General features: G+C 39.7%; 1 non-coding gene across 1 annotated transcript; it reads left to right on the top strand.

Annotated features, from left to right (window-relative positions):
- The first annotated feature begins 2325 nt into the window (after positions 1–2325).
- Positions 2326–2433, top strand: LOC112774435 (small nucleolar RNA R71). The gene has a single exon (XR_003188927.1). It is a non-coding gene; the product is annotated as a small nucleolar RNA R71 (small nucleolar RNA).
- The last annotated feature ends 6963 nt before the right edge of the window (positions 2434–9396 follow it).

The raw sequence follows: 9396 nt of genomic DNA, 5'->3' as shown, positions 1-9396 counted from the left end.
TATCTCAGGGATCTCTTGATTTGCAGTCAAATGTTCTACCACTGAGCTATAGATCCTTTACATAATTGTTTTACCACACCAAACTTAGAATGTTGCTCGCCCTCGAGCAAAAGAAGAAGGAATAGATGAAGAAGAAGATGTGGAAATAAAAACTAAGATTATGAGGAGGTAAAGTGGGGATCCTGTGGGGTCCACAGATCCTGAGATGATCCTGTGGTGTCCACAGATCCTGAGGTGTCAAGGCATTTACATCCCTGCACCAATTTAGGCATGCAAAATGCCCTTGCACACAACTCTGGGTGTTCAGCGCCAGGTTGGTGCCCATTTTGGGCGTTCAACGCCCCTTTGCTGCCATTTCTGGCGTTGAACGCCAAAACCATGCTTGTTCTGGGCGTTCAGCGCCAGGATGCTCCCATTCTGGGCGTTCAGCGCCAGACAGATGCTCCTCCAGGGTGTGATTTTTTTTCTGCTGTTTTCGATTCCGTTTTCAATTTTTATATTTATTTTGTGACTCCTCATGATCATGAACCTATAAAGACACATAACTAAGAAAAATATAGTTAGATAAATAAACATTGGGTTGCCTCCCAACAAGCGCTTCTTTAATGTTAATAGCTTGACAGTGGGCTCTCATGGAGCCTCACAGATGTGCAGAACTTTGTTGAGACTCTCCAACACCAAACTTAGAGTTTGGATATGGGAGTTCAACACCAAACTTAGAGTTTGGTTGTGGCCTCCCAACACCAAACTTAGAGTTTGACTGTGGGGGCTCTGGTTGACTCTGCTTTGAGAGAAGCTTTTCAAGCTTCCTCTCCATGGTTGCAGAGGGAGATCCTTGAGTTTTGAATATAAGGGAGTTCTCATTCTATTGAAGGAATATTTCACCTCTGTCAACATCAATCACAGCTCTTGCTGTGGCCAGGAAAGGTCTTCCTAGGATGATGGATTCATCCTCTTCCTTTCCAGTATCCAGGACTATGAAATCAGTAGGTATGTAAAGGCCCTCAACCTTTACTAATACATCTTCTACTTGTCCATAAGCCTGTCTTCTTGAGCTGTCTACCATCTCTAGTGAGATTTTAGCAGCTTGCACCCCATAGATTCCCAGTTTCTCTATTACAGAGAGGGGCATGAGGTTTATTCCTGAACCAAGGTCACATAGAGCCTTAAAGATCATGGTGCCTATGGTACAGGGTATTATGAACTTTCCAGGATCCTGTCTCTTCTGAGGCAATGTCAGTTGATCCAGATCACTTAGTTCATTGATGAACAAGGGAGGTTCAACTTCCCAAGCATCAATGCCAAACAATTTGGCATTCAGCTTCATGATTACACCAAGAAACTTGGCAGTTTGCTCTTCAGTGACATCCTCATTCTCTTCAGAAGAGGAATACTCATCAGAGCTCATGAAGGGCATAAGGAGGTTCAATGGAAGCTCTATGGTCTCTAGATGAGCCTCAGAGTCCTTTGATTCCCCAGAGGGAAGCTCCTTATTGATCACTGGACGTCCCAGGAGGTCTTCCTCCTTGGGATTCACGTCCTCTCCTTTCCTTACAGGTTCGCCATGGCGCTTATGTCAATGGCCTTGCACTCTCCTTTTGGGTTCTCTTCTGTATTGCTTGGGAGAGTACTAGGAGGGATTTCAGTGATCCTTTTACTCAGCTGGCCCACTTGTGCTTCCAAATTTCTAATGGAAGACCTTGTTTCATTCATGAAACTTACAGTGGCCTTAGATAGATCAGAGACTAGATTTGCTAAATTAGAAGCGTTTTGTCCAGAGTTCTCTGTCTGTTGCTGAGTTGATGATGGAAAAGGTTTGCTATTGCTAAACCTATTTCTTCCACCATTGTTAAAGCCTTGTTGAGGCTTCTGATCCTTCCATGAGAAATTTGGATGATTTCTCCATGTTGAGTTATAGGTGTTTCCATAAGGTTCACCTAAGTAATTTACCTCTGCTATTGCAGGGTTCTCAGGATCATAGGCTTCTTCTTCAGAAGATGCCTCTTGAGTACTGTTGGATGCAGCTTGCATTCCATGCAGACTCTGAGAAATCATATTGACTTGCTGAGTCAATATTTTATTCTGAGCCAATATGGCATTCAGAGTATCAACCTCAAGAACTCCCTTCTTCATAGGCGTCCCATTGCTCACAGGATTCCTTTCAGAAGTGTACATGAACTGGTTATTAGCAACCATGTCAATGAGTTCTTGAGCTTCTGCAGGCATTTTCTTTAGGTGAATGGATCCACCTGCAGAAGTGTCCAATGACATCTTTGATAGCTCAGATAAACCATCATAGAATATATCCAGGATGGTCCATTCTGAAAGCATGTCAGAAGGACACTTTTTGGTCAACTGTTTGTATCTTTCCCAAGCTTCATAGAGAGATTCACCTTCTTTCTGTCTGAAGGTTTGAACATCAGCTCTAAGCTTGCTCAGCTTTTGAGGAGGAAAGTACTTGGCTAAGAAAGCCGTGACCAGCTTATCCCAAGAGTTCAGGCTGTCTTTGGGTTGAGAATCCAACCATAATCTAGTTCTGTCTCTTACAGCAAAAGGGAAAAGCATGAGCCTGTAGACTTCAGGATCTACTCCATTAGTCTTAACAGTATCACATATCTGCAAGAATTCAGTTAAGAACTGAAAAGGATCTTCAGATGGAAGTCCATGAAACTTGCAGTTCTGCTGCATCAGAGAAACTAATTGAGGTTTCAGCTCAAAGTTGTTTGCTCCAATGGCAGGAATGGAGATGCTTCTTCCATGTAAATTGGAATTAGGTGCAGTAAAGTCACCAAGCATCCTCCTTTCATTATTATTATTTTCGCCTGCCATCTCCTCTGCCTGTTCGAAAATTTCTGAAAGGTTATCTCTGGATTGTTGTATTTTAGCTTCTCTTAATTTTCTCTTCAGAGTCCTTTCAGGTTCTGGATGTGCTTCCACAAGAATGTTCTTATCCTTGCTCCTGCTCATATGACAAGGAAGAATGGCTAGAAAAATGATAATAATAATAGAGATCCTTTATACCACAGTATAGGGATCCCTTTGTAAGTAGAAGAAAAGGGGGAGATAAAGGATGTGATGTAAAGGAAGAAACACAACTGTGAGGATTGGAATGTGAGATGAGATGTTAGGATATGAATGAATAAATAGAATGAGATGAGAGAGAGAGAGGGAATTTTCGAAAATTATTTTTGAAAAGGAGTTAGTGATTTTTGAAAATATTTTTTGAAAATTGTTAGTATTTTTTTCGAAAATTTTTTTGAAATAAAAATAAAAATAAAATAATTAGTTAATTAAAAAGAAATTTTTGAAAAAGGGGGAGATATTTTCGAAAATGAGAGAGAGAGAGTTAGTTAGGTAGTTTTGAAAAAGATAAGAAACAAACAAAAAGTTAGTTAGTTAGTTGAAACAAATTTTGAAAAGATAAGAAGTTAGGAAGTTAGAAAAGATATTTTGAAAAGATATTTTTGAAAAAGATAAGATAAGAAGATATTTTTGAAAAGATATGATAGAAATTAGTTTTGAAAAAGATTTGATTTTTAAAATCACAATTAATGACTTGATTCATAAGAAATCATAAGATATGATTCTAGAACTTAAAGTTTGAATCTTTCTTAACAAGCAAGTAACAAACTTCAAATTTTTGAATCAAAACATTAATTGATTAGTTATTTTCGAAAATTTGCTTATAAAAATAAGAAAAAGATTTTTGAAAAAGATTTTTGGAATTTTCGAAAATAACTAAGAAATTTGAAAAAGATTTGATTTTTGAAAAAGATTTTGAAAATTGAAAATTTGCTTTGACTCATAAGAAACAATTTGATTTTAAAAATTTTTGAAAAAGTCAATCCAAATTTTCGAATTTGATGAGAGAAAAAGGGAAAGATATTTTTTTTTATTTTTGAATTTTTATGATGAGAGAGAAAAACACAAAAAAAATGCAATGCATGAAATTTTTAGATGAAAACATGTGATGCATGCAAGAATGCTATGAATGTCAAGATGAACACCAAGAACACTTTGAATGTCATGATGAACATCAAGGACATATTTTTGAAAACTTTTTAATGCAAAGAAAACATGCAAGACACCAAACTTAGAATTCTTTAATGCTTACGCACTAAGAATTCAAGAATGCATATGATAAACATGAAAAGACACAAAACAAAAAATCATCAAGATCAAACAAGAAGACTTACCAAGAACAACTTGAAGATCATGAAGAACACTATGAATGCATGATATTTTCGAAAAATACAAGATGCACATGCAATTGACACCAAACTTATAATGTGACTCAAGACTCAAACAAGAAACAGAAAATATTTTTGATTTTTATGATTTTCTAATTTTTTTTTGGATTTTTATTTTATATTTTTCGAAAATTAGAAGAAAAAATAAGGATTCCAAAATTTTTAATATGAATTCCAAGAATCTTGCCATGTTAGTCTAAAGCTTCAGTCCAGGAATTAGACATGGCTCACTAGCCAGCCAAGCTTTCAATGAAAGCTTCAGTCCAAAACACTAGACATGGCCAATGGCCAGCCAAGCTTCAGCAGGTGATCGTGGATCAACAGCGGGTAGATCAGGAACAGTAGCAGGTGGATTAGCTCCAACTAGCTTGCTCTTGATAACCAATCGCAAGCCTCAGTCCAAATGAATTTAGACATGGCTTTACAGCCAGCCAGACTGCAACATATAATTACATGGGCTGGAGTGATTAGTTGAATACCAATCCCAAAGTAGTTTGGGTATGGCTTTACAGCCAGATATGATTCAACATATTTCATGAAACACTAGAATTCATTCTTAAAAATTTTGAAGCCATAGAATAATTTATTTTTGAAAACATTTTTATTTTTTTCGAAAACAGATGAGAAAATTTTAGAAATATTTTTGAAAAATTTTTGAAAAGAAAATAAAAAGAAAATTACCTAATCTGAGCAACAAGATGAACCGTCAGTTGTCCAAACTCAAAGAATCCCCGGCAACGGCGCCAAAAACTTGGTGCTATTGCCGGATCAAAAGGGAATCTGGCACTGATGTTACCGGACCAAAAGCTTGCCGAAGACTCAAACAATCCCCGGCAACGGCGCCAAAAACTTGGTGCACGAAATTGTGATCTCCAGGCTCGAACAAATCCTGGTAATGGCTCCAGAGCTTGGTGCTTTGATCTTAATTCATAATTGTCACAACTTCGATACAACTAACCAGCAAGTGCACTGGGTCGTCCAAGTAATACCTTACGTGAGTAAGGGTCGAATCCCACGGAGATTGTTGGTATGAAGCAAGCTATGGTCACCTTGTAAATCTCAGTCAGGCAGATATAAAGTGATAATGGTGTTTTCGAATATTATATAATAAAATAGGGATAGAGATACTTATGTAAATCATTGGTAGGAATTTCAGATAAGCGAATGGAGATGCTTTTCGTTCCTCTGAACCTCTGCTTTCCTGCTATCTTCATCCAATCAGTCTTACTCCTTTCCATGGCTGGCTTTATGTGATACATCACCATTGTCAACGGCTACTTTCGGTCATCTCTCGGGAAAATGATCCAATGCCCTGTCACGGCACGGCTAATCGTCTGGAGGCATCACCTTTGTCAATGGCTTCATCTTATCCTCTCAGTGAATAATATGCTCACGCACCCTGTCACGGCACGGCTATTCATCTGTCGGTTCTCGATCATGCTGGAATAGGATTTACTATCCTTTTGCGTCTGTCACTAACGCCCTGCAATCGCGAGTTCGGAGCTCGTCACAGTCATTCAATCATTGAATCCTACTCGGAATACCACAGACAAGGTTTAGACTTTCCGGATTCTCTTGAATGCCGCCATCATTCTAGCTTACGCCACGAAGATTCTGGTTAGGAGATCTAAGAGATATTTATTCTAGCTCAATTCATGTAGAACAGAAGTGTTTGTCAGGCACGCGTTCATAAGGGAGAAGGATGATGAGCGTCACACATAATCATCACCTTCATCACGTTCTTGGGTGCGAATGGATATCTTAGAAGCGAAATAAGAAGAATTGAATAGATAACAGTAGTACTTTGCATTAATCTTTGAGGAACAGCAGAGCTCCACACCTTAATCTATGGAGTGTAGAAACTCTACCGTTAAAAATACATAAGTGAAAGGTCCAGGCATGGCCGAGATGGCCAGCCCCCTAAACGTGATCACAGGATCAGAATACAATCCAGGATGCCTAATACAATAGTAAGAGGTCCTATTTATAATAAACTAGTCACTAGGGTTTACATGAGTAAGTAATTGATGCATAAATCCACTTTCGGGGCCCACTTGGTGTATGTTTGGGCTGAGCCTGAGTGTTGCACGTGCAGAGGCCATTTGTGGAGTTGAACGCCAGTTTCTGTGCCAGTTTGGGCGTTCAACTCTGGTTTTGGATCCTTTTCTGGCGCTGGACGCCAGATTTGGGCAGAAGGCTGGCGTTGAACGCCAGTTTACGTCGTCAATTCTTGGCCAAAGTATAGACTATTATATATTTCTGGAAAGCCCTGGATGTCTACTTTCCAACGCAATTGGAAGCGCACCATTTCGAGTTCTGTAGCTCCAGAAAATCCACTTTGAGTGAAGGGAGGTCAGAATCCAACAGCATCAGCAGTCCTTTTTCAACCTCTGAATCTGATTTCTGCTCAAGTCCCTCAATTTCAGCCAGAAAATACCTGAAATTACAGAAAAACACACAAACTCATAGTAAAGTCCAGAAATGTGAATTTAACATAAAAACTAATGAAAACATCCCTAAAAGTAACTAGATCCTACTAAAAACATACTAAAAACAATGTCAAAAAGCGTATAAATTATCCGCTCATCACTTACCCACGCGCAAGCGAGGGCGACGCGCGCACGTGCGCCGAATCACTTAATTCAGCGCGCCGCCCTGCTGCATCTTTCTTCCCTCGCTAATCCTAATTCTTCTTCTTTCTTTCTTTCTACTTCTTCCTTCTTTCTCTTCCTCCTCCACCACCACCGGCGGACTACCACTAGAGACCACCTACTCCGGCAGCCACAATTTTCTTTCCTTTTCTTCTTCTCTTCTTACTCCTCTCTCATTCTTACTCCCAATTAATTCTCTATTTTCATCTTCTTTTTAAGGTCTCTTTTCTTCCTCTCTTCTACTCTTTCATTCTTCTTTTATTTCTTGCACTTGACTATTTTATTTATTTTTAATTCCATATTAACTTTGTTATTTATAATTTCTTTTTCATTCTTATATCTTGCATTTTTATGTTGGTGTTGGAGTTTTATTTGGGTGATTATTTTGCTATATCTTAGCTTGTTTGTGTTATGAGGTGTGCTTTGATAATTAGCATCTTATTTTGGGTATTCTATACACTTGGATTGATTACCTTACTTTCTATTTTTACTTTGCACACCAAGTGTTTGTGAAAAAGCTCTCTTGGTATTTTGACTTATTTTATAAATCATTCTTGCACTTCAATGCCTCTTTTTCACAACCCTTTCAATCCATGTGTATTGAGCTTACTATTCATTAATTGTTATCTTACAAGTGCTACCTATTTTATGACATATAACTATTATTGTTGATATTGATGCTTGAGCTATTCTTCTCATGTTTGTTACTTGCATGCTTTTATCCCTCTTGCATCTAGTTGTTATGATATGCCCTCTTGATTTTACTTGGTGTCTTACTTGTATGTTGTAGCTACCATGTATTTAAGACACTATCTGTTTCTTTGGCATTCATTATCACTTGGACTTTCTTCTCTCTGGTTTTAGCTATCTATATTTGACATTCCTTCTTCAGGATGGCCATCAAGAGAGGAAAAGAGAAGGCTTCTGACAAGACACCTGCGAAGAAGGGATCTAAAAGAGCACCGCCTAAGGCGCAACCGTCCATAAGGGTCAAGCCACCTACTAAGCGGGTAAAGAGGATCATCCGAGTTGATGAAGTGGATAAGGCATTTCCCGCATGGGACTCCGTACGATTCACTAACCATTACTGTGAGCAGATGTTCCCCATCTTAGCAGAGAAAAACTATCATAATGAGCACCTCCTCATTCTTCCAGCGCATTTCATTGACTTTGTGGTGCCCCGCATTGAAAGGAGACAGTCGGATTCTTAAGGAGACAGCCGCGAGAAGCCAATCTCTCTTGGATAGTTGAATTCTACGCAAACTATCACTCGCCTACTCTGCAGTCTGTCTATGTTCGCCAAAAGCAAGTCCCTGTCTCCGAAGGTGCCATACAGAGAGTCCTTGATCTCTTACCTAGCCCGGAGGGGTTTGATGCCTATCAAGAGGCCCAGCTTGAGTGCCAGACATACAAGTTTGACTGGAACAGCGTCCTTAGAGTCATTGCCCAACCTGACAGCAATTGGATCTATGGGCAACATCGGACTCGACCCAAGAGCATCTCTACCCAAGCACTCACCTTGGAGGCTCGCGTGTGGGCACAGATCATGTCCCACTACATCTTTCTGAGCACTCATGAGTCCACTTTCACTGCTGACATGGCCGTTCTCTTCTGGTGCATTCTCACAGAGCAACCTCTCAACTTGCCATGCCTCATCCGACAGGCTATGGGACGAGTGGAGATCGCGGGCAACCTACCTTTTCCCACATTGGTTATAGACTTGGTATTTGCAGTGGAAGTGTCCTATCGGGCTGGAGATACGAAGGCCATGATCCCTAGAGATGGTGAATTTATCCCGAATGAGAAATATATCAGACCTTCAGCACCTTCCGCGAGCCAGAATGAAGGCCCGTCCTTAGACGCCCCTTCATCTTCCGCTCCACCACCACCCACCAATCAGTTGCTACTGGAGATCCTTGAGAGGTTAGACCAGCAAGGCTGGCGGATTGAGCAAATAGAACGCCGCAACAAGCGCCGATACAACTACTTGAAGGAGCTCGTTGTTAATACTCACCCACCTCCGGAAGAGACCAATACCCTGGACTCCACTTTACATTAAAGCATGGAGAGCCATGATGAGCCAGACAGTAGAAGTGATGACCCCAACCCCACTTTACTCATCACTGATGGCACGGAGGACCGTGCCAAGCCTTAAGTGTGGGGAGGTTGGTAACTGACTTCCGAAGGTAACAACTATCTCCCAACACCAATATTTTATTTTTCTTTTATTAGATAGGATAACTTGCATGAGTAGTAGTTGCTTGCATTTAGGTACTACTTGGTTGAAGTGATAAATTCTTTTTCAAGACACTATTTTATGTCTTTTCACTAATTTGAATTAGAATTTTTTGTTAAACTTGTTTGAAGATATTTAATTTAGAACATGGTTTTAGAGCTCGAACACATAAAACCCAGCGAGATTTTGGACCTATTTGATTGGTTGCATTTTATCAACCAATGTTTTATTTTGGTGTGTGGTGTTCTCCCTAAAATTG

Source organism: Arachis hypogaea, chromosome 18 (genome assembly GCF_003086295.3).
Source record: "Arachis hypogaea cultivar Tifrunner chromosome 18, arahy.Tifrunner.gnm2.J5K5, whole genome shotgun sequence".
Lineage (NCBI taxonomy): Eukaryota > Viridiplantae > Streptophyta > Magnoliopsida > Fabales > Fabaceae > Arachis > Arachis hypogaea.
This window is presented reverse-complemented; position numbering and strand designations above follow the sequence as displayed.